This window comes from Pantherophis guttatus, chromosome 1 (genome assembly GCF_059756535.1).
Source record: "Pantherophis guttatus breed Tessera chromosome 1, ASM5975653v1, whole genome shotgun sequence".
In the NCBI taxonomy this organism is placed as follows: Eukaryota; Metazoa; Chordata; class Lepidosauria; order Squamata; family Colubridae; genus Pantherophis; species Pantherophis guttatus.
This window is the reverse complement of record NC_142063.1, coordinates 92,567,971-92,594,640: the sequence shown is the minus strand read 5'-3', so window position 1 is coordinate 92,594,640 and position 26,670 is coordinate 92,567,971. Positions and strand designations below refer to the sequence as shown.

Sequence of the window (26,670 nt, the reverse complement as noted above, 5' to 3'; positions counted from 1 at the left end):
TTACTCCAAAAGCATTTTATTAAAATAAATTTGATAAAAATAAAAAAAATCTGATTTAGATAAAAAAAATACGATTTAAATAAAAAAACCTGATTTTTATTTAATTTTTTTTAAAAAAATCATCAATTTTTATAAACCCTTGTCCATAGTACTACCTGCCTATACTCTGTTGCAACTTTGGCCCCGGGCTCCATAGCACCCACTTGCAGTTATTGATACTAAAGTGATCATCTACTCCATCATTCCATATCACTGGTGTGTGATACAATGCCTATTTTCTTTAGTTGGACAGCTGAGATGACTTTGATGCCTATACACTCCCAGCCGGTTTGCTGATTCCTCCCAGGAACATTGCTTTCCCTGTCACAATGAGGCAGGTTCACATGACTTGAGAGAATTTTTATATACACTGAGAGCATATGCACCAAGACAAATTCCTTGTGTGTCCAATCACACTTGGCCAATAAAAAATTCTATTCTATTCTGTTCTGTTCCGTTCTGTTCTGTGTAGTAGCCGTGTAGATTTGTTCCTTTTCTTCTGATGTTTTCTCAGTGGCTGTTCCTTTTTTGGTTAGAATCTAAAAATTCTGAAATGTTGCTCAACTTTTAAAAAATAATCTACTCAGTTTATATTGATGTCCTTTGTCAGTTGCTTTTATCGTAATGTTAGAATTCTTTCAAGAATGTATGAGCACAGCTGAATTTATTTTCAACGGAATACGGAATTAATGAATCTGTACCATTTGAAAGATATTATTATTTAATTAAGGGAAATACTATTAGTGTTTGATAAAATAAAGATGCCTAATAAATTTGGTAGCCTGCAATATACAAGTTTTTATTTTAACAGACAGCTAATAAATAATATAAAGCAAAAGTTCATAGTTTTTAATGGTTGTTTGGATTTGTTTTTAGATTATTTTATTCTGCTTTTATTTATTTTTTTAATAAATAACTCAAGGGGATGAACATATCTAATAATCCTTCTCCTATTTTACCTACAACAACTTTGTAGGTTGTCCTTTGTAGGGACAACGATTAAACCAAACTTACCCAACTGACTTTCACACCTGGGGTAGGATTAGAATTCACAGTCTTCTGGTTTTTAGTTGGGTGCCTTAACAAGGTAAATAAATATATATTGCTTAAAATTATATGTGGTAGCACACGGGTTAGAATGCAGTAACTCTACCCACAGCTAGAAGTTCAATCCTGACTGGCTCAAGGTTGACTCAGCCTTCTATCTTTCCAAGGTTGGTAAAAGGAGGACCCAAAGCACTGTGGAACGGAATATAAGTTTAAGTGTTATTGCTATTGTTATTGTTATGATGAAGTGTATCTAATCATTGATTTGTCAGGACATGGTAACTTCCTTTGACTTCAAAGAGAAACACCAGGTGTGAATTACTTATACTGTTCCATTACTTCATTCTAATACGACTATATTAACTAGAGATTTAACATAATGCAAAATTCAGAATAAATGCCTTATGTAATATCATGTATATTATTAACTATGATTATCAGTGTTATGTAGTGTGCCAATGTGGTACATATTTCTGAACAGATGGTGCAGTCAAGAAAACTGATTTTGAAGGTTACCGTTTGTTTGCCAACATGATATTCACAGTTTCTTCAGAACTCCCAGAAACCTAAGGCTGGCTGGTAAAGCATCCTGCCCATGCAAGTATCATCGTCATCATCATCATCATCATCATCATCATCATCATCATCATCATCATCAATCTTTTATGTATCGGAAAGCCATATACTGCATTTCAGCTGCTCCTTAAGGAAGAAGATAAAAATGGAAGGGTAGCATTGCAGGAACTTAGTTTGTAGCCAGTGAAAATAAAGTTGTTAATTTGTACCAGTGATAGCAAACCTTTCAGGATTGATGTGTCAAAAATTTGGAAAATAACTAACTTGACTCTGCTGTTGTATTGCACGCGTGCACACACACACTCAAACAAAAGAGAAACAATTCTCTATCTCCGCCCTTCCTCTGTCCCCTATACTATAGCACTTGGCAGCAGTGCCAATGCTGGGCCTGAAGCAAAGGCTTAAACTTCAGCTTCAGCTCTAGCTCCATTCCTGCCACTCAGAAAGACTGCCTTGTTCTGTTCCCTAAGGCATATGAACCTTGGGCAACGATGTGATTGCCCCACAGTGTGGTACTTCCCAGGATCTGTGATGCACCACTTAGAGCAGATCTGGGCATTCTGTGGCTCTTGCGCCACTTCTGACCTTTTGGCTGTCCTTGTCCCACCTGGGTGAGCTTAATTGGAAAATGAAATATAAATAAGTGTGCTACAGGAAGCAGAAGAAGCCGAATTGGGTCCTGCTTTGCGCAGTTGCTGTGTATTCCTTCAGTTGGCTGGCGGCTGCAGGAGGATGAGAAAAAGTGCTTTTCTGCATTAGTGCAGCACTCGTCCCTTGCCTGGAACAGCCTGAGGAATTGAGTTGATGGATTTTGAGGACATCAAGGTTACATTGGTTCAGCCCTCCACAACAGTTTCTCATGTGCCCCTTTGGGAAAATCAATTGCCCATTGCTGACTTACAGTATTCCTTTTCTTTCTTTCTTTCTTTCTTTCTTTCTTTCTTTCTTTCTTTCTTTCTTTCTTTCTTTCTTTCTTTCTTTCTTTCTTCATATTTCTTCATATTTATTTATTTATTTATTTATTTATTTATTTATTTATTTTATTAAATTTGTATACCGCCCTTCTCCTGCTGGACTCAGGGCGGTGCACAGTCAAAATGAGCCTGGTGGCGCAGCAAACTAATAGCCTGTTATTATCATTCAGCTGCCTGCAATTACTGCTAGTTTGAATCTCCCCAGGCTCAAGGTTGACTCAGCCTTCCATCCTTTCAAAGGTAGGTAAATTGAGGACCCAGTTTGTGGGGGCAATAAGCTGACTTTGTATAAATATACAAAAGTATGAAGGCTATTGCTTAACGCATTATAAGCCGCCCTGAGTCTCCGGAGAAGGGCGACATATAAATTTATTTATTTTATTTATTTATTAGATTTTTATACCGCCCCCTCTCCCGAAGGACTCGGGGCGGTGAACAGCCAAAGTTAAAAACATACAATATAAACAATTAAAATACATTTAAAACAGAATTAAATCTAAAATGGCTCCCCAATTTAAAATGCCTTACCCATACCCCTATAAAAAGACGAATTTAAAATTTAAAAATTTAAAATTTCCACATTTAAAAAGGGGGAAGATTTAGGCCAGGCCAGCTTGATAAAATAGAAAGGTCTTAAGCGCGCGGCGGAAGGTGCGCAGATCCGGGATCCTACGTATCTCCGGGGGGAGCTCGTTCCAAATCGTAGGTGCCCCCACAGAGAAGGCTCTCCCCCTAGGGGCCGACAGCCGACATTGTTTGGCCGACGGCACCCGGAGGAGCCCCTCTCTATGGGAGCGTACTGGCCGGTGGGAGGCTATTGGTGGTAGCAGGCGGTCCCGTAAATAACCAGGTCCTAAGCCATGGAGCGCTTTGAAGGTGATAACCAGAACCTTGAAGCGCACTCGGAAGACCACCGGGAGCCAGTGCAGCTCGCGCAGGAGAGGTGTCACATGGGAACTCCATGTCGCTCCCATCACCACCCGCGCGGCCGCACTCTGCGCCAGTTGGAGCCTCCGAGTGCACCTCAAGGGGAGCCCCATGTAGAGAGCGTTGCAGTAATCCAGACGAGAAGTAACGAGGGCATGAGTGACTGTGTGTAGGGAGTCCCGATCTAGATAGGGACGCAACTGGCGGATCAGGCGAACCTGATGAAAAATCCTCCCGGACACGGCCGTCACATGCTCTTCTAACGACAGCCGTGAATCCAGGAGGACACCCAAGTTGCGAGCCCTATCCGTGGGGGCCAATGATTCGCCCCCAATAGTCAGCGATGGCATTAGCTGACTATATCGGGACGTCGGAAACCACAGCCACTCGGTCTTGGATGGGTTGAGCCTGAGCCTGTTCCTCCCCATCCAGATCCGTACGGCCTCCAGGCACTGGGACATCACTTCAAGGGCATCGTTGGGGTGGTCCGGGGTGGAGATGTACAGCTGGGTGTCATCCGCGTACTGATGGTGCTTCACCCCAAAACCACGGATGATCTCGCCCAGCGGCTTTACATAAATGTTGAACAAAAGGGGCGAGAGGATCGATCCCTGCGGCACCCCACATATGAGGGGCCTCAGGGTCGACCTCTGCCCCCCTGTCAACACAGACTGCGACCGGTCGGAGAGAAAGGAGGAGAACCACCTTAGTACGGTGCCTCCCACCCCCAACTCTTCCAACCGGTGCAGCATGATACCATGGTCGATGGTATCAAAAGCCGCTGAGAGATCTAACAGGACCAGGACAGAGGAGCAGCCCCTGTCCCGAGCCCTCCAGAGATCATCAACCAACGCGACCAATGCCGTTTCCGTGCTGTATCCAGGCCTGAAACCCGACTGGAACGGATCCAGATATGATGCTTCATCCAGGTACTGGGGAAGCTGTCCCGCAACCACACTCTCAACAACCTTCGCCACAAAACGAAGGTTGGAGACTGGACGATAATTAGCCAATATTGCCGGGTTCAGGGAAGGCTTCTTGAGGAGGGGCCTCACCACCGCCTCCTTAAGGGCGGCGGGGAAGACACCCTCACCCAATGAAGCATTTATAATCCCCTGGAGCCAGCCTCGCGTCACCTCCCGGGAAGCCAGCACTAACCAGGAGGGACACGGGTCCAACAAACATGTGGTCGCGTTCAATCTACCCAGAATCCTGTCCACGTCATCTGGGGTCACAGGATCAAACTCATCCCAGATAACAGTCTCAAGACCTGCCTCCGTCACTCTCGCTGGAACTACCCAGTCAGAGTCCAGACCTTCCCGAATCTGAGTGATTTTGTCATACAGATACTGAACAAAGTCCTCGGCTCTTCCCTCCAAGGGGTCCTCCCGCGCTTCCTGGTGGAGCAGGGAGTGGGTCACCCTAAACAGGGCGGCCGGGCGATTATCTGATGACGCAATAAGAGCAGCAAAATGCATACATTTTGCTGCTTTTATCGCCACTAGGTAAGTCCTAATATGGGATCTAACCAGTGTCCGGTCCGATTCAGAAAGACTAGCTCTCCAACTACTCTCTAGGCGTCTTTTCCGGCGCTTCATCTCCCTCAGCTCCTCGGTAAACCAATCAAATTTTTTTTAAAAAAACAAAAAACAAAAAACATCCCAATACAAAATTTAAAATTTGTTAAAAGAATTACACAACTTTGGTCCAAAATTTAAAACATCCCAACTAAAACCCATAAACAATTAAAAATCTTAACATCTCAAAAGGGGGGTGGGGGTTACACCAGCCCTGCTTGGTGGAAAAGAAAAGTTTTTAGGGCACAGCGAAAAGCCCGGAGATCTGGTATCATGCATATCTCCGGGAGCAAATCGTTCCAGAGGGCAGGTGCTGCCACAGAGAAGGGCCTCCCCCTGGGGGTCTCCAGCCGACACTGCCTGGCTGACGGCACCCTGAGGAGTCCCTTTCTGTGGGAGCATACCGGCCGGTGGGAGGCTATCGGCAGAAGGCAGTCCCACAAATACCCAGGCCCTATGCCATGGAGCACTTTAAAGGTGGTAACCAACACCTTGAAGTGCACCCGGAAGAGCACTGGAAGCCAATGCAGCTCACGCAGGAGAGGTGTCACATGGGAGCGCCCCCTCGCTCCCATAATCCCCCGCATGGCCGCATTCTGCACCAGTTGGAGCCTCTGGGTGCTCCTCAAGGGGAGCCCCATGTAAAGAGCATTGCAGTAGTCCAGGCAGGAAGTGACAAGTGCCTGAGTGACTGTGCGTAAGGAGTCCTGATCCAGAAAGGGACGCAACTGGTGAATCAGGAGAACCTGATGAAACGCCCCCCTGGCCACGGCCATCACATGTTCTTCTAAAGACAACCGTGCATCCAGGAGGACGCCCAAGTTGCGAGCCCTCTCCGTGGGGGCCAATAACTCACCCCCAATAGCCAGGCGGAAGCCACAGCCACTCGGTCTTGGAAGGGTTGAGTCGAAGCCTGTTACTCCCCATCCAGATCCGCATGGCCTCCAGGCACCGGGACATTACTTCAAGGGCATCATTGGGATGGCCTGGGGTGGAGATGTACAGCTGAGTATCGTCAGCGTACTGATGGAACTCCACCCCAAAACCATGAATGATCTTGCCCAGCGGCTTCACATAAATGTTGAACAGAAGGGGCTCTTGTAGGTTGCTCTGGATTGTACATGACCTTTGTTCATTAAGTGGCTTCACAATGCTTTTCCATGTCCTCTGCAGCATCTGAAAACCATGCAAAAGCACATAGAGATCCTCAGTCAACCAGGTCATGGTTATTCCAAAGGTGCTTTTTGCAGGAGGCAACTGGACTTTCTTGTTTTTTTCGTTTGAAGACGTTTCACTTCTCATCCAAGAAGCTTCTTCAGTTCTGACATTCCCCACTACGCTGTCAGAGCTGAAGAAGCTTCTTGGATCAGATGTGAAATGTCTTCAAAAGAAAAAACAAGAAAGTCCAGTTGCCTCCTGAAAAAAAAGCACCTTTGGGACATGCAAAAGCACGTATGTTCTCATGCAACTTTGGGAAGCTCTGAAACTTGCACATGGATACCCTATTCTCATGTAGGCTCCATAAATTGCACAAGAACAGGGCATGCTTTCAGGAATAGTTAGGTGCTGGTGAACACTGGCATGTCACCCAAAATATCACTGTGTCATCTTTGACGTGTCAAAGGTGATGGTTTGCTATCTTTGACACGTGGTTTGCCATCACTGACCTATGCTGTTCCTCGCTTGGAGGAAAATATCTAGCAAGAAGGAAACCTGGAATTAAAACATGAGCCTGTTTCAATATCCATAAAGGAATGACTACACTTTGAAATGCTGATCATCAGACTTATCAATTTAAGTTTGACTTAAGTTATACCATAGACATATTTCTGATTTTCCACAGAGTGGATGAAATTGGTTCTTATATCTGTAAGAGGTTGTTTACAGTCAGTAATCAAGAACATAGAAATGTGTCACAGATCCATATCGTTCATTTTATAATTCATCATTATAGATAACATCAATAGCAAAGACTTCTTTCATCTTGAGTTCAGTAATATTGTCTTGAGGATGGGGATTGGAGGATGGGGATTGGGGGATGGGGATTCCAAATATTGATTATATAAGTTTTAGCAGTTTTAAACAGAGTATTTTGGTAGACAATATGAAAAATGGATACAAGAGTCATTTTATTTTGCTGTTCTCTTTCAAGCGTTACAGCATTCACATTTGCCAATGCCAAGCATTAGCACAGTTTCAAAATTATATTTCCCTGTGAGACATTGAGAGAAGGTAGTGCTTGAAAAAGCTCCATCTTTTAAGCCTGGATAGATTGTCCTGAAATGGTTGAAATGGAAAGATGTTTCGCTTGATTCTGTAGCTTTCAAGACTGCTGATCATTAGGAATGTGCAGAACTCACCATTCTGGAGATGGAACATTACAAGTACAGCAGAGCTATCCATTTGGTTTCCACAATATGTCTGGATCTGATTGTTCTGGATATTTTTGGTCGATTTTGTCAGTAAATTTTTCAATTTACATTGCAATACTTAAAATCACCTCAGGTTGTAAACAATAAAATAACATTGAATACAATCTGTAACAGTGGTTTATGTTGTTACATTATCTCAATTTTCTCTCTTCCATGGATTAACTTTAGTTGCTCTGTTCTAGTGATTATTTAAGTTGTCATCTTTTTTACTTCAGTCAATTCTAGAATAGGCCTGCACAACATGTGGCTCATCTAGCAGCTTTGGGCAGTCTGTCAGTATTTTTTTTAAAGTGATGAATTTGATAAATCTCTTCCCCCTCTGTCTCATATTCAATAATTGGGGACACTATCACTGATCACTTATTGAATCAGATGCCATATATGTTAGATTTTTTTTGCCCCAGTCTGATGTACTGTTTAATAGGGTTTACTTTCCAATTCAGTGCCCCTTGCCCTGGTTTAGAGGGCCTTTTTGGATTCTTTGTTCTTGATATAGCTATCCTAAATAATTTACTATAATCAACTACTAAATTCCAAATGGTTTGATAACAAGACAAAAAACAGATTAAATGTGAGAAATTAGAACTATTTTCTCTTCTGATGAATGAGGGAGAATATTCATTTGTTAGAGAATTTCAACAGTTACAGTCTTGACATAATAATAGCAATGCAGAATTTTATAGAATGGGATACTGTGCAGAAAGAAGAAAGGCAAACTTCTGAAATTTTGAAATATCGCTTATTTATAACTGAGGCTCTAGAACACCTACAAAAAATTTTTTTTTTGAACCTCTCTTCCTGTTGAGCAAAGTACAGCTAGCATTGTTATCTTAATATTATTCATAGTGACACAAAAATTACGCTAAACAGAATAATAATAATATGAATGCTGAAGTCACTCATTAATTTGTTTAAATAATCATCTTAATTTAGCAGAATCCAGGCTATCATGGGAGAAGTAAATGAAGAAGGCTGCAATTTCAAATTATGTTCAAGGAGTAGACAGTGACCTTTTAACTGATAGAAGGAACTATAACTTGGAAGGTGTTATTTTTCTAGGGAAATATTAATATCTCATTTCAATCAGTCTTGAGGACAATACATTTTCACCTCTTTTTAATATATTTTTCTTTGCCTGTGGTGTTTCTTTATTCTGAAAAATAGATGTTTTGAATGATATGTTTAAAAAAGCATACATAATTGTCTCAGAGCAAAACATTGTGGTTCTGTCATTAAACGCATAAATTGGATAAGTTGGTGCCCCCCCTTCCCCAAGCATCTTTTATGGGTCACAGTTTGACGAAGACAAAGGGAATGTGGGTTGGAGTGTATTGGTAGGGCACATTATATTGAGTTCCTTTAAGAGAAGATCTTGCTGCTTTCTGTTTGTATGCCACAAAAAAAAAATGAATCAAATGGCCAAGATCATCAGGGTCAGCACATCATTCTGAAGCATTAACCGCTGAATCAAGTTTGTAAGGAAGTAATAGCATTATTACTGTACATCATTTTCAGTCTATGGTATGGAGACTACAAGGCTAAGCTAGCTAATCTTCTGCTTTGCGGCTGAATGCAGTCATTGTGGTCTACCAGATACTTGACAACTCTCTATCTTATTTTTGTAGACCTAGACAGACAGCAAAACCAGGAGGCTTTAATAACCTCTTTGTGTTCTGCTAGTGGACCAGAAGTTCAGGCTTGGCATAAATATAATTCATCATAATGCAATATTTGTATGACTAGCCCAGGTTTGCCACAAGCTTTTGGAACTAAATAAATCTATTGAAGGCCATATATTTGTAAATAGAATTGTGTGCTTATTTATTTTGGCCCTGAGGCATAGCTACATGTAGTTTTACAAACACTACCAGTAATCAGTAAATTCAGATGTATTGTTAGGATTCACTGAAAAAAATTCTTGAAATAAGCACTTCGAGACATTTAACGAGAGCTCACACTGCCATCACAAGCTTTTTGGATTGTCTGAAGATTGCTGTATATATTTATATGAAGTATCTAAACTACTTTGTCTCCTAGCAATGCTGTCGTTATAATGAAGCAGCATGAGTCAGATACAGCATTAGAAGTTTTTAGACACACTGTGAAAATTAAAAGATAATAATCCTCAGGAGTATTATTTTTTGCACTGTGACCTTTGCCAGGCTGCTTTGCATTGCTGCATCTTAACACAGCCACAGTGTTAATGGGGGGAAAAACACGGTCTTTGTTTATCTCTGAATTTGATATTTCAGCTTGGCAACAAAACAAAGACCTTTAACTCACAGTGTTGTCACTATTTGTTTTTAATTATCTGCTATTATAAATTCTGTGTCTTGGAAAGAAAAAGACTATTTGGGCACATGTTCATAAATAAATACAATTTTTTTATTGATGCAAAAAAAAGGCATTTGTCTTAAGGAAGTAGACATTCAAGTATATTTAGTCTGGAATTGGTTACATCTCATTAATGGGAAGAGAGGAGAATCCTTAATAATATAGGAATGATCAAGTTTGAAAAAATGGATCCCGGTTTTTATATAAAATTTGCTTTAAAATGAAATATTTGTGCGCTGGTTTTTAATGAGTATATATGCACCTAAAGTTTTGCTTTGAAATAATTTCTAAAAAAATAAAACTGAAGATGATTTTCAATTTTAAATGTAATTGCCTTAGCTCTCTGTATTTTATAAGATATTTATCTTGCTGAGGATAAAATTAAAGTGTGTCTGATCTGGAAGCCTTTGAAGTCAGTAAAATGTTCCCGTTCAGTATGGATTGTAGACAGAATATCTTTCGTAAAAATGTAAATAATTACATTTCCTTCATTTCTTGAAGGATGATTTCCACCCGGTGTCACATTAGGCAGAAATGCAGCTGTTTTATTTGGTGGTGTGTGGAAGGGAATGGAAGCAGCTTCCCCTCCTATCTAATAAAACACTAAAAGAATGCAGTGAAATAGCAGGTGGACTAAGCAGGAAACAATATGAACATAAAATAAAAGATGAACAATTGATTGTTTAAAAAGATACAATCTAGCCAAATTTTGGCAGTTGTAATTTAAAATTATTTTATTGCTTGTAAATGAATTTAAAAACAAACACGTTATACATTGAGCTAGTAATGTGGCATAATATTAGAGTTTTGATATTTAAACCTGTACTGATAGTAATTCTAATTTAAACAAAAGTGATTTTTTGCTTGATAGCCTATCCAAAAGTCTGGTACTATTTCATAAAGGAAAAAGAATCTCAGGATATTGAGCAGTCTCATATGTTACTGATTCAAGATATAGTGACAGGACATGAGCTGAAGTTGTATGAGGCAAACGCTTCCTGAAACTAAGCAGTTCAATTTTGGTCATGTCATCAATCTGAGGCCACTTGACAATTTCATGAACATGGGAAGATATCAAGAGTTTAGGGAAAGGTTTATTTTAGTGCTCATAAAGGGAATTAATTTCCTTCCCAAAGATGTCAGAACAGAATAAATTCCAAAATTGAAAATGGTGGCAAAGAAGACCATGTTGGCGCTGCATATTTTCTTCATCAGTAAGTTATATAGATCTTCCGTAAGGCTTTTACTGCTTAGATAGACATCTTTGCATGATGTCTGAACAAAAACTTTATTAATATTAAAATTAAGAAAAAAAAATATTAGACAAAGCTGCCTCAATAGATGTTTATATATCAGACATCTCTGCAGGAGGAAAAGTATACCTCTAACATGTTTTGGGACCCATGTGGCACAGCTCTGGACCATGGAGAGTGTTTACAAAGAAGTTCCTGCCTCTTCCACTGAGATTTACACATCACTGCAGTATTGGGCAATGAAATATTCTAGCTGTTGAGTAACCTTTAGATTTAGTGAAACACTTGAGCTTTCTACTCCTCCTAATTTGAGGTTGTGAAATTACTAAATTGCAGGACCATCAAGGTGTTACCACTCAGACTAAGAGTTCGGGGAGGTTAAATGTAAAGCTGCAAAGTTCTTTGTTTCTACATTCCCAGGTATTTTACTAGTTTGCAAAAAATGGCAGATGTAATTAAAATACTTGGTAGAGCATTTCCCCTAGTGTGAAACTTTTCCCTTTGTAATGGGGAGGTTGCATGAGCCCACGTGTGCAATTTAAATGAGCCTGTGTTCCACTTTATAAATATGCACTGGAAGCAAGAGGGAAAAAAAACCCCTGCACACTCTCTCAGGATGATGTTAAGGCCAAGCTGAATCTCATTAGGGCTGACTTCAAAGTTCAGTTCCGCGTGTCCATAAAAACAAGTGTAAATTATCTTATGTGAGCCTGCTGTTAGCAGTTGCACTGTTACATTATGCATGATTCCAGACTACACATAGTATAAGCATACTGCACTATGTTCCATTAGTGTTTTTCATTTTTATGCTAAGCCTTGCAGCTTAGCATTTTATTGGTGTTATTTTGGTATAAGACATTATTCCAGATATTATTTATTTACTTTTTGCACTTGCTCTTAATATTGAAACCAGGCACATATAGGACCAGTAAGATTCCTTAGTGGGTTACATTATTAAAAAGTAATAACTCAAAACAGGGCACTCTGCTTTATTGACAGTTTGACCTACTTTCGTATTCCATTTTAAAGATTGCTACTTTGCAATGGCTGTGTTCAGGCTGGATCTAGTAATGCTTCCCTTGACACCACATTGAATTTCATTCTGTATATTTATGAAATTAATAAAATAGCGGCTAGAAACTTACTAATGCACATTTTAACTAGTGTACAGACTACTGTCCTTCAGTAACCATGGAAATGCTTGAAAGCAGAATGTCTGAAATTAACATAATAGCATAGAGTGGTTTTTAATGTGAAACTTTTAAATTGTGTTTAAAGTTTATGGACACATACACACACAGCTCTTTTGTTTTAGGCTTACCATCATTTTATTTAGCATTTCTTGCCTCAAAGACATTTTTTCATTGTATTTTTGAAACCTAAAGGCAACAATATTTACAATAATATAAAGTGATTGAAAACAAAATATAGTTTAATTGTTTTATTCATATGTCATTATTTTTGGCTTATTTCCCTTTTATCTTAAAGCACCAGTTGTTATGCAGCAAATTTATATTGGAAGTGACCGCTTTATGGCATTTATCTCAGAATAACTTTAAAAACTCTAGTCAACACATGCATTTTTATACATTATTTTTCTTATTTCTGATTAACAAATGCATGTCTGCATCAATTTTTTAGTTACAGATAATTAATAAAGTTATTCTGCTTAGTTTCCTCCCTGTTTTCCCCTCATTGCCATTTCAAACATTTCCTCTCTGTGTGGTTTCCCAAAGGCTTCGTTTAACTGAGGAATGTTTTCTAGTAAAAACTGAACAACACAGGAAGAATGAACCATATTTGAAGTTTCCCACCAGACCTACTTATAGTGTTAGAAGCAAAACCGGAATACCTGGCTGCTATTTTGATAGCCAGGGACCACCTGAGATTGCGATTGTATAGCCATCTTTTGGTTTTATTCTTAACAAGCTCACATATCCTATTGTTTTACAAATGTCATTATTGCCGTACATTACATTAAAAAAAAAAAACAACCCAGAAGAATAGGATGTTGAAAAAACTCCTATATTTTATATCTTTTTTCTAAACGTATGTACCTTGGAAACTTTAGTTGTTTATTTATTTATTAACGTTGACACTTTTAACATTGTTCCATAAATACCTAACGTGTTAGGCCTTTGTTATGCTCCTAATCAAATGTTTTAAATACTCAAGATTTCTCTGGAGGAGAAAAATAATGTGCATCTGATTAGTCTGTGTTTGGTAGAAACTTGCAGTTGTGAATGGTCTGGATCATGTCTCCAAACCAGTTTGGTCTAGTGGTTAAAGTACCAAGCTAGAAGCCAGGAGACGGTGAGTTCTAGTCCTGTTTTAGGCTTGAAAGCCATCTGGATGACTTTGGGCCAGTCACTCTGTCTCAGCCCAACTTACTACACAGAGTTGTTGGGTTGTTGCTATGGGAAAAATAGAAGGAGGAAGGATTTTGTATATGTTCACCACCTTGAGTTATTTATAAAAATAACTGACTCGTATTTATGACCGTTGCAACTCAAGTCAATGGGGAAGTCAGATTCACTTAATCATGTTACTAATTTAATAGCTGCAATTATTCACTTAACAATTATAGCAAGAAAGATTATAAAATGGGATAAAATTCATTTAACAACTGTTTCCCTTAACAACAGAAATTTTGGGCTCAATCGTGGTCAAAAGTTGAAGACCACCTGCATCCAAATCTGCAAACAACAGGATATTAATTTGAAATATTGAGCAGTCAGTATAATAATATGTAATAAATCCAAATGTGACATTGTGATGATATCATATCCTTAATGAATGGAAATAAGGGGTCCCAGTCTGCTTCTGCGATATATAGGACTCCTGAGATATAGCATAAAGGGCATAAAGATTACAGGAGCATGCTATAAAAAATTGGCAACCTTTATTAGAGATAGAAAAATGGAGTGGATATCTTATATGAACAGAAATTGTTCATTTATATTTTTGTCTTAACACCAAAAACAACAATTCCTAAAATAGCTCAAAAGAGAATATAAGTAAAGTTCTCAAATGAAATTTTTTAAGTTGTGATAATGAATAACAGCAGAATAAATTGATTTAATTAAGCTTTCCATTTTTGGAAAATACAACTTTTTAAAAATATATATGCAAATCTTGTTCTTGATATTTGCTGCTCAACATACATTTTGAAATGTGTGTGCTACTTAACATATAGCAACTCCATTCATGCCAAATGCCTCTCCCTGATTAGGGGGGAAACTAATTTTGGAATAGTTTTCTTTGATCCTTGAGAGAAGCTGTAGCACAGGAAGGAGATGGACCATCCTTTCTTTGCAGTTGATCTAGCATCTCACTAGGTTTTGGCTTCATACAATCAAGAACTTCCTTCTTTTGAATAGATGTTCAGTTTAACAAGACTTCTATATATTTATGTCAAATAAAAATGCAGATATACTTACCATATTTTTCGGAGTATAAGACACACCTTTCCCCCCCCTAAAAGAGGCTGAAAATTTGGTTGCGTCTGGTGCGTCTTATCCAATGTAGGTTTTTCGAAGCTTTTTTTCAGCCCTAACGACGCGCTAGCGAGTGAAGCATCTTCCGAATTTTGCCTGCTCCCTCCGACTCTCAACTGTGCTTTAGAAGCTTTTTTCAGCCCTAACGAGGCGCTAGCGAGTGAAGCATCTTCCGAGTTTTGCCTGCTCCCTCCGACTCTCAGCTGTGCTTTAGAAGCTTTTTTTCAGCTCTAAGGAGATGCTAGTGAGTGAAGTGATCTCCGTGCTTTGCCTGCTTTTCTCATTGCTGTTCCTTCAGCTGTGCTTTAGAAGCTGTTTTTTATCCCAAAGCAGGGGATAAAAATCATGCGCACACTCAAAACCAGCAAACTAATGTGCTGAAGGACTAAGGACTAAGGACGTTAGCCAGATGAATACCTGGTAGGCAGATTTTTTCCCCCTATTTTCCTCCCGAAAAACTAAGCTGCAACTTATACTCCTGTGTGTCTTATACTTCGAAAAATATGGTAATTATGTCTTAGGTTAGATGCCCACTAAAATTATAAAATCTTCCTCAATGGCACATAGTCCCTTGTAAACATTTTCAGACTCCCATGGTTATACTGATCAGATTTATTTGCTTATTTATTTATTTATTTATTTAGTCTATATTTAAGGTAGGCATTTATTTATTTACTTATTTATTGTATAAGTGCAGTTAGTCCATGACTTACAACCGCAATTGAGGCCAGAATTTATGTTGCTAAGTGAGAAATTTGTTAAGTGAGTTTTGCGGCATTTTAGGACTTTTCTTGCCACATTTGTTAAGTGAATCACTGCAGTTGTTAAATCAGTAGCAGTAGCACAGTTGTTAAATGAATCTGGCTTCCCCATTTTCAGAAGAGAGCAAAAAGGGATCATATGACCTTAGGACACTACAACCGTCATAAATATGAACCAGATGTTAAGCATCTGAATGTAAATCGGAGATACGTAGGATCCCGGATCTGTGCACCTTCCGCCGCGCGCTTAAGACCTTTCTATTTTATCAAGCTGGCCTGGCCTAAATCTTCCCCCTTTTTAAATGTGGAAATTTTAAATTTTTAAATTTTAAATTCGTCTTTTTATAGGGGTATGGGTAAGGCATTTTAAATTGGGGAGCCATTTTAGATTTAATTCTGTTTTAAACGTATTTTTAATTGTTTATATTGTATGTTTTTAACTTTGGCTGTTCACCGCCCCGAGTCCTTCGGGAGAGGGGGCGGTATAAAAATCTAATAAAATAAAATAAATAAATAAATGTGTACATGGGGATGCTACCACAATCATAGGTGTGAAAAATGGTCATAAGTCACTTTTTTCAGTGCTGTTGTAACTTTGTATGGTCACTAAATCGAGGGCTACCTGTATCAGAAATGTTATTCCAGTAGTACAAGGCATTGATGTAAAAAATACATTTTTGGGACAAACACACCTTGCAGGACTTAAATGCAGTTCAAGGAAATTCAAACTTTCCTTCAGAAATTATGTCGACTGGAAAAGTTAAATATCAAAAACTGACAACCACTGGCACACATCCAATTATTTGATAAGGGAAAAACAAGTAAACATGTTAATATCCCAAGATCAATACGCATTTTCTTGGTTAGACTAATAGTATAGCTATTTTGGTTGCCAGTTTGAATTGTATTAGGTTTATTCATAATTGTACTGTTTTATGAAACAACACATTACTAAAAGTGAAATTGCTTCCCAAAACATTAAACTGTCTGTTATGTTAAAATATGAAGCATTCTGTAATATATTGATAAATACGAAATAGCTTTCGTTTTTCATTCTATAATTTAAACATGTTATTTGCTTGTACACAGATTTGCTCCTTTTTAGTTACTACTTGTAATACATTACTGTAGTATTGTTTATATCACTATACTAAGTCTGGACTAGCAAGATATATACAACAGATAATATGTAGCAGTGAACCTGTATTGATGCTGTAGGACTGCTAACACAGCATGAAATAACATCTGGCCAATGGACATTAAAAGTCAGATTCTCCACTGCAGCAATTGATAGAAACATTTCTATTCCAAGTTTGGCAGGTCACGTGACATTCATATCACATTGTTTCTGGGGGAAAATCCAGGCAGTTGTAAAGTGATTCTGCTGAATGGAGACTATAGAGCTAACACTAAGCAACTGTTAAGTTCATTCATGGTGTATGAAGCTTTACAAATTATTCTACATCATCACTTTTACCATATTTCCAGCATTCTTAACTGAGAACTTTTTGCCTTCCAGGATCACATCAAACATTGACAAGCGATTTCCACCCCCACCCCTCATGATGAGGCCTTTATCACTGATGGAGTTCAGGCAACATCAAACTTTGACAAGCAATTTTTGTAGGGAGTATCAGCAAATTCTGCATAGCTATACTGCTTTGTATACAAATTGATTTTTTATGGTTAAAAAAGTTTATTGGTTTGTTGGCTATATATGTTTTTATTTTATACTACCCCAAAAATAGAGTTAATGTTAAATTGAAATTATGCTAATTTTTGGATATGCGGCTGAGAAATGAGTTTATAGCGGTCCCATATTCCAGCAACATTAAATTTTTGGCTAAACATTTGGCTTATATAAGCATAGTAAACCTCTCTGCTCTTCAGTGTTTTCAGCTCAATATGTTACATGGTCAAACTCATAAGATAGGGAATAACAAGATAAAAAGTCTGAAACCCTTGCTATTCTAACGTCATAGTTTATTTATCAAAGGTCAAGGGGAAAGTAATGTACTGGATCATGTTTATATATATTCTGTCACCAGGCTCTGCATGAGTAATTGTCAGGCATACTGCTGGTGGTGGGATTCTCTAGTTAGTTGTTGTAAAGAAGGCTTTATGTGTATTTCTGGCTGTAGTTAAGTGCTGGCACATATTTTAGCAACCAAAGTCTACCTGAAATTCACATGTGCAGGTTTTGAACTTAAACATTATATTGTATATACAGACAAACTAAATAAATGACATATCTTGGAAAATCTGCCACAGACGGGATGCAAGATCAAAAGAGTTTGGCACAAATATTCTTTGGCCAAACTACCCTGTGAATAAAGTTCCTCTTGTTTTCTATTCCCTTACCTCCCAGAAAGACTCTGCAGGATTCCTCAAGATTACAAAGCAAATTTGTGTAACCAATGTGTAGAAGGTACAAGACTTGAACATTTCCATTCTGCTGGCGGATGGTGGTCTTTAAGTGAATAGACTACTGCATACAAATCAAGTGTCTGCCTAAGTATTTCTTAATCTTGGCCATTTTAAGATGCACAGACTAGTCCCAGAATTTCCCAGCCAGCATGGTGACTGGAGAATTCTGGTAGTTGAAGTCCACACATCTTAAAATATCCAAGGTTAAAAAACACTGTTCTGGATATTTAGCTTTGTATTAAAGTGGTAACCATCAGAAATATAAAATTTGAGTATTTATATTATCCACACATACTATAGTCAAGCTTCAAGGCTTAGTGTACTCATAGCTTTGCTTGTACAGTATTTGTTGAATATTTCTATCTAATAGAAATTCAAATAAACTTCTGAAGTTGGCTGATTATCCATTGCCTATATATCTCTTTGTCTTGTAAATGCTGCTGTTGAAACAATTTAGATCTCTCAAACTATATTTTAATTCTTATTCGCTGATCAAGCAATGTCCAAAAGTCTAGTCTGTGGTCCTTTGGAAAAGTTCCAAAGATCTTTAGATTTCCAGAGAATTCCAGTTAGGTGATGGTTATTAAAATCTTATATTTGCAGGATATCAAGTGATTGGAGAAAGAGTTAGCAAATAGTCAGTGGCCTACTGACTTGAAAAGAGGATTAAGAAATTTAGGACTACAAAGCTACATCAGATAATTTGTTGTCAAATACTATAGAAATCTATATAAATAGGTATGTCAATCTAAGTACAAGATTCCTGTACTGATCTGCATTTTCTAATTTATGTTTCTAGAAAAGCAACATAAATACATTGACATATATAGCAAAATGTATGTAATGTAGAGCCCTTGTAAAGACAAGGCATTTGAATGTATATACTTTTTTCAGTGAGGTGCCAGTAGACTCCAGGCATCGCATGACTCTTTTCTTATAGCTCTTTAGACTGAGTTCAAACTGAAGACAAGCCCTCTTCTCATGGTCCCCAGTTTTGATTCAGTCTAAAGCTCGACTAGATGTAGGAGAGAGAGCCCTGAGAGAAAATTAGAATTAGGACAGATTTTACAGAGTTATTCTGGATAGGAAAAGGCTCCATGAAGATTTACAGTGTGAAGAGCCCTAGGCTTGAGCCTCCTATCACCTAAGGAACTGGGATTGCAGGAAAGTGGAGGTCAGGAAAAGACGCCACGAACTGCAGGCACCATTTCAGGCGATAACGTGAAGGGCCATTGGTTGGAGCCCGCTACCCGGAATCAAGAGGAAAACCTTGAAAGAGCTGCTGGCTGGACTGCGAGGATCACAGTGTTGCTGGAGAGTGATGTTTGACTTCGGCATGTAAAGAAGGTTCCTCTTTGCAGCTGATGCCATTTTTGGGTGTTGGAGGCTGTGGCAGTGGTTATTCTTTTGCTGTGAAATCGGAAGAAGACTGGGAGGCACCATTTTACTGTTGGAGTAGCGTGAAGAGCCGTGGGCTTGAGCCTGCTACTCAAAAATGGCAGTAATAACAAGCAACGGAGCTTTGCAGGAGCGCAGGGCACAATTGGCTCTTTGGTTCAGTGCTTCCTGGCTGGTAGCACACAGGAGAAGGGCTCTCTTGGCTGCCTACCGAGAAGGGAGTGCAGTCCCAGAGAAATTGCTGGCCCAGACTATGTGGAAAGTTTCTTAGGCTGCCTGCCCAGTTGGGAGGTAGACCAGGACCTCCAATGTCTAGCAATATCTGTAGAATTCCTGAGACTCTTAGGATGCTTGCCCGGTTGGGAGGTAGACTGGGACCGCCAACATTTAGCAGTCTCTGTAGACCTGCTGAGAGCAACTGTCGACTGGAGTGGTGAGATTACTGAGCCTGCTGTGGCCATTGCTATTTGGGGGCTTTTTCTGGCGGAAAACCTTCAGACCTTTTATTAGAAAAAAGAAGAAGAAAAGGAAGATACTGCTGTGGGGAGACAAGCTAGTAGACCAGGTCTTATGTTAGTGTCTGCAGCTTTTCTAAGTGAGCGCAGAGAGATGACCGAAAGAGCTCCAATATGTATCCTCTAGATCTAAGAGTGGGATTAAAGGAGCTGCAGCCAAGATAAAGGCTGTTGCTAACAAGAAGCCATCTAAGGCCCAGGAGAAGGCGGAACAAAGACTTAAGAGGGCCTTAGAGAAACAGGTGGCAAAAGGGGCAAAAACAGAGAACACAGCTAAGCCCCCTAGTGGACATTATTGCAGGTCCTTCTTACAGCCTGATATCAGAACCAGACAATGTCAGCGCAACAGGGGCTCTAATGTCAAGGAAGAGCTGGGTTCAGTGCTGATGGCAGATCTGGATCCATCAACAAATGGCTTGTGGCCTCCACAGTCCCTGTCACCTTTACCACAAGAGAGGGCGGTTGCAAGTCATAGGAGGCATCCGCCTGAGGCCACTTCCATTCCCACAGCAGCAGGATACAGGAATGCCGCTTATAGTCCAACAATGGATTTCTGAGGCAGTTAAGCAAGGCTTTGAGGCTGGCAGGTAGCATTTTCAACAGGCAGCATCAGTGGAGCCCGAGCTACAGGTGCACGGTAGATCTTTTCAGGACCCAAAGGACAAAACTGATTACCAGGGTTCCTGTTCTCCAAACTCTTCCTCAAGGAGTGATAATTCTATCTCCGAGGAAGAGGGCCTGATTGATCAGGAGTTATCAGAAGATGAAGGAATGGCACCTGAACAACCTACCTTCAAGGGCAAGTGTTCCAGTCACATTTTTTTAAGACACTACTTTTTAAGACAAAGCGTTCGACCCAGCTGGGTATGGACTCATCAAAGCCTGAGTCCTCTCAAGAGATGGCAGATTCCACTGAACTCCTTTTTTCAGAGCCTATGACCATTCCAGTGCCACAACTATTTATGGACATAATTCAACGTCAGTGGGCTTCTCCTGGGGTTTATCCCACATCTTTTGACAAGAAATTTTTACAATGGCACCCCGGACATCACTGAGCTTCTACAGACCCCTGAGGTTGATGAGCTGGTGATGGCACTAGTGTCTCCCTTAGCAACTCTCACAGATGCTGAGGACATCTTAAAACCAGACGAGAAAAAGGTGGAACTTACACTTCGCAAGGCCAACCAGGCAGCTGCCTGGGCAGTCAAGGCTGCCCCGGCCACTTCCTTTTTTGCCCAAGCGTCATTGCTTTGGTTAAAGCAAATGCAAGAGAGAGTACCACCCAGTGACCTCCGGATTCAACAGGATTTCAATAAAGTAGTAGCTACTGGATGCCACGCTGAATTTGGCAAAATTCGGAGCATGGGCCATTGCTTCTTCCGTCATGGAAAGGCGTCTCCTTTGGCTAAAAAACGGGCAGGTGGACACTAAGAGGAAGTGGAAGTTGGCTTCAGCACCTTTTAAAGGGGCCAAATTATTTGGAGCATCCCTAGACCCAATTTTGGTGGAATCTAGGGACAAGAGGAGAGTTTTGCCATCAATCTCCAGGAGGTTTGATCGCCGGCCCTCCGTTCCATTCCATAAACCTTATATTCAGCCATATACAGGGTTAGGCTTTCAGCGACAACAGGGGAGTTATGCACCCAGTATAACCAACCAGGATGGGTTTGTGGATAAGAACAAGTTGCAAACCCAAAACAAGTGGCCCTTTCGAGGGGGGAGGGGTTAACTGCCCCTTTTGTCTGTCACGATGGCCATGACTCCCATTGGTGGCCGACTAGGGCTATTTTCACACCAATGGGAAGAAATAACTACGTACGCTTGGGTCAGGGAGACCATAAGATCAGATCTCTCTAGAATTTCTAGAAGTGTGGAATATACTCTCTTCTAAGTTACCATTGAAATTTTGGCAATAGCAATAGCATTTAGACTTATATATCACTTCACAGTGCTTTACAGCCCCCTCTAAGCGGTTTAGAGAGTCAGTATATTGCTCCCAACAATCTGGGTCCTCATTTTACCAACATTGGAAGGATGGAAGGCTGTGTCAACCTTGAGCCGGTCAGGATCGAATAGGGTTGCAGAGTTGGCCTATAATATTACATTCTAACTACTGCGCTTCCATGGCTCTTTTAGATAAGACATTAAGATGCTTGAAGAAGCTCGACTTTTAAACAATTGTTATGACTTTATTTAATTGTTCCAAGATAAAATCAATTATTTTATGTTGGGAGGTCTGAGATATCCTCAGGAAGTGAGAAAAGAATAACACTTCTTTTCTTTTTGTTTTATTGGTAGAGGGAAATCTAGTTAACAAGAATTCATATGGGTGCTCATATATACACACGGGGAAGACTGTGGCTCTTTAGATATTTCTGAAATGTATCTCAAGTCGGCTAAACCTAACTTGGCCAAAAGAAATTGTTGGACGTTTTAGTTTAGTTTAGCAACATCTAGAAGACCACGTTTCCAACTTCTGAGATTTGGCCTGCACTCATGAATGGATACATCCCACAATGCTTTTGACAATTATCCACTTGAAGGAACTGGACATTAAAGCCTTGTTAATAGATTTCCTCTGTAAGTTTATTTATTTTATTTTATTTTATTTTATTTATTTATTTATTTTATTTTATTTATTTGATTTATATACCACCCTACTCCCGAAGGACTCAGGGCGGTGAACAGCCAAACAATAAAATACATAAATACAAAATTTAAAAAACAGAATAAAACCAAATTAAACAAAGTTTCTGTCCTGCCTGGTAGAATCTACTCTTCTCAAGAATCTGAGGGCCATTAAGTGTTAAATTTTGCTGCTCGTTGATCAAATAAACATTACTATAAGTATATGTTAGATGGCTACCTAGCAGAAACCTTACTAAGACTAAGGAAAATAGAGGGTTTAAAAAGATTACTTAGGAGTTGAAGGTAATATATACAAGACATAAATTAAAAGACAATGGTGATATATTTACTGAAGTTGCTGGAAGCAGCTCGCTGCATTCAGTGAAATTACGCCCATACATACATAGAATTTCACTATATAAGTTCTTGACTAATTACCATCTTTTTTGAGTTTGAATATGAGATAAAATGTCATTGGTTGTCATTGGTTTCTTTCTCTTTCAGCAGAAAGGGTATGCCATGATGTTTCCATAGTTAGAAATTGCATTTAAACATTTCCAGCCTTGTCTGAAAATGTAATTAGTGAGATTGTATTTGCACGGTTTTACAAATAAAACACATAAAATTATGTTGTCTGCATCATAATATGTTCTATCATATAGCTTTTGTCTCTTTCAGACTTTGAATTTCTTATGTTGTTAGTTTTCTTCCACCCTCTAGAGGAAGAGAATGCATGCTTGGTTTATTAGGGGAAAAAGTGATGTTTCTACCTCATGGCAGCATCTTACTTGCAAACCAACAAAATGAGATTTGCAGAAGATAAATTCAGAGAACACTGAAGTTTTCATATATTCAAAATCTCATTGGGGTTGTTTCATATGATTTTCTCATTAGAGATAGCTTCTGCTCCATAGATAGTGAAGCTTTAACTTTGATTTGTGAATGCATACAGTAAATCATTTCACTACTGTTGATTCCCAAACTGGCTTGAAGTATAATTGCAAACTTTATTGAAGTGAAAATGTGTGTGTGTGTTTGTGTGTTAGAATATGGCAGGTTAAATTTTTTAAATTGACTTTTTGAAAATATCCTGAAGGCATATTTTTATCTTGACTATAATTCATTTTTGTAATTCACTGAAAAATAAATGATTTAGCAGAGAAAAAAAACCCATAACTGGTGATAAATGGATGAATGCCCAGGTATTTCCACTGAGATTTCCTTTAATGCATTAATTTTTGAACATGGAAATATAGAAAAAAAATTACAGGTTTATAGACAATCCAGAATGGCTGCTCATAAAACTGCAATTTAATTATTAATATAAAAATCCTTTTTCTTCATGCAGTGTATTTTTGTCACAATCAGATGGCTTATACTTTATAATGTTTTATTCAAATTCTGTTGAGAAATTGTAAAAGTATAATAATGTTTGTGGGAAGGTTCTACATTTTTATTTTACGCCAAAGAGATACAGTTCTTGAGGTCATAGTACTGAAAGAGATTGTTAATAAACTAATTGCTGATTAAAGTCATAGGACAACCTCAAATAAAGAAAATGGTTTTAATCTGATAAAATTAAAGAGGTAAATTTAGTATCATAAGATACTTATTTCCAAAGTTTAATTGAAGGTTTTATTATCTACTTTCTTGATATGTTTATCAATTAACTTGGATTTTTCCCTCTTGGGTAAATAATCCATTGCTTAGAAAATATAAACTACAAAATTTTACATACTAATAACAGGTTATTAAGCAGATGGTGCAACAGGTGTTGCATGTTACATACAAGTATAATGAAAATACTATTCTAATCAAATAGAAACTCTTTGGAAATAACTAGTTAAAATACCCAGTTCTTATGACCAATACCAGTTGCCACTTTTGAAGATAAGAATACATGTAAGCTAATTTTTTGAATAATCTGTGTCTCTTCCTTTCTAAAAGATTCTTTCAAAATTACCGTACTTTCGGAGTATAAGACACACTTTTTCCCCCTAAAAGAGGGTGGAAATGTTAGTGTGTCTTATACCCCGAATATAGCCATTTTTGGCCTCCTGAAGCCCCACCCCATGCGCCCCATTTTTGCAAAAAATGGGTCCTGTGCACCCCATTGTGAACAGGGGTGCACAGAGGGTTTGGGAGGCCTGCAGAGTGTTCCTGGCGGCCGAGGAGGGCAAAAACTTTTTTTTCTTCCTTACCTCTTCGAAATCTTGGTGCATCTTATACACCAGTGTATCTTACAGTCTGAAAAATACGGTATGTTGTTTTAACTAGCATCTTAATTTGATTTCACAAAGCATTTGAGTTCAGACTTTTTTTGTGTAGCTATATCATATGTCAATAAGTCATCAAGTATTCTTGGCAATTACTGTATTAGTCTTAGCTAAAATGATGGTGTATTGTTGAAAAGTTGTATTTTGTAATTATATGAAACTCGTTCAAATGTTGTATCATTATTATAATTATACACTTATCTTAACAGAAATATCTGTTTTAAACCCTTTTTGCTACAAGTCTTGTCTTGTTTTAAAGCTCAAGGTAAAGAACTTTTAGTGAACTTTTTATTCATTAAAATGATAGCTCTTATTGCCAACTTTCAGTTTTTCTAACATTCAAAAATTAAGGTATGTGTAGAGAATAATTCTATATTCCCAGCAAAGTGGGAATAAGATGATGGGGGGGGGAGTGTCCTTTTTTAATTTAGATGGTAGGTTGTGGATTATAAAGAGGATCTGCTGTATGAGGTATGACGCTAGAAAGGAAATAAACATAGAATCATAAACTGCCATTTTCTCTTCTGCTCTTGGCCTGAAAATGGACAAAAAGCTATACAGTCTTTTAAATGTACAATACAGTACAGTTCTTGTCATTGTAGCAAGCAGTAGTGAGAAAAAATGTTAAACAATAAAACTGCTTCTAGCCCTGGTTATGTTAAACCACTATGGCTTATTTGCAGAGTAACTTATTTTTTTGAATATATTTCTGGTGTTGATTGAATTGTTACTCTTTTAAGTTTACAAATATACAAGTAGCATCATGCAGCATCATATATCTGGCTACCCTCGGGCCACATGTAACACTTCCTCCAAAGTTTTGGATTGTGTCCTTGGACTGCTGACTCATAACTTAATACTATCTTAATTTGGTGCCTTTTGATATATTATATGAGATTAAAGGCCCCACAATTCTCAGTCAACAGGGACATTGGCTACACTGGCTGGCACAGTAAGGTTTAAAAGGATGTTTTCCTTCCTCTACAAATATACAGTGTGAAGCAGTGTTAAAAGCATCATGAAGGCTTTCTTTCCAGGGGTAATGAACAGATTTTAAAAATGCTTGCTTTAATAATTTAGATTGTTACTATTTTTATGTAGCTTAGATGAGATAGTTATTCTATAACTTGATTTACTGATTTATATTACTTGAGGATTTTTCCATTCCTCGTGTCTTAAGAACAGAGATAGTGGTTCTCCAATATGAAAACTTCCAGCCAAGAAAAAAACTGAGATTGGCAGTGGAGAAAGTTATGCTGAATTTTATTTCTTTGATGGGATAACTTAATACGCAGGAAACTCTGTATATGGGTCTCATTCACAATTATAAATTAGTCTGCTATTTCCATTTAAAAACAGCCCAGTGAAGGATTCAGTTCTGAGCGTCTCAACTATGCATATCAGCTTTAAATTTGATGGCCACCTTATCATTTTGAGCTTTGCAATTGTCTGATTTTAATGAATGTTCCAAGAAAATTAATAGCCTGGTTTGGAATTACTTCTAATAAAGAACATCCCAATATCATGAGGAGTGATACAGAGGCAGGCATTTAGCTGTCTGTAGTTGTTTTTTTTATAATTCTCTCTAACACACAATATATAGTAGCTTGTGAAAATCTCTGAGGCTTCCTTTCACAGATCAAATGACTTTTATTACGTAAGTCATTTTGATATATAGAAAGTATAGACTAAGTTTTAATTCATTAATCTTATTACTTAATAAATATTTGATTTTTTAAAAATTATCTACAATAATTCCTCTGCAGTAGATATATCTATATGTATTCACTAACATTTGCAGTCAGGATCTAAAGATATCGTAACCTCACAATTAGTAATCCTAGAAATGAAAAGTAAAAGAAGGAAAAAGGCCTGGGGAATTATAGTATAAATCAAACAACTCCTCCAAAAAACTGACATATTGCTTGAAAAGTTGAACTTCTTTATGGAAAACAACTAATATCAGTAAGTGTATATCAAGTGCAGGTTTCTTTCTTGTGTGAAATTTT

At 38.4% G+C, this 26,670-nt stretch overlaps 1 protein-coding gene and 1 pseudogene across 4 annotated transcripts in view; both read left to right on the top strand.

Moving 5' to 3' along the window:
• The window catches only part of MPPED2 (metallophosphoesterase domain containing 2), a 148,272-nt gene that overhangs the window by 21,190 nt on the left and 100,412 nt on the right, over positions 1-26,670 (top strand). The gene's annotated exons all lie outside the window — the stretch shown is intronic.
• Positions 20,169-21,542, top strand: LOC148116483 (lamina-associated polypeptide 2-like; annotated as a pseudogene).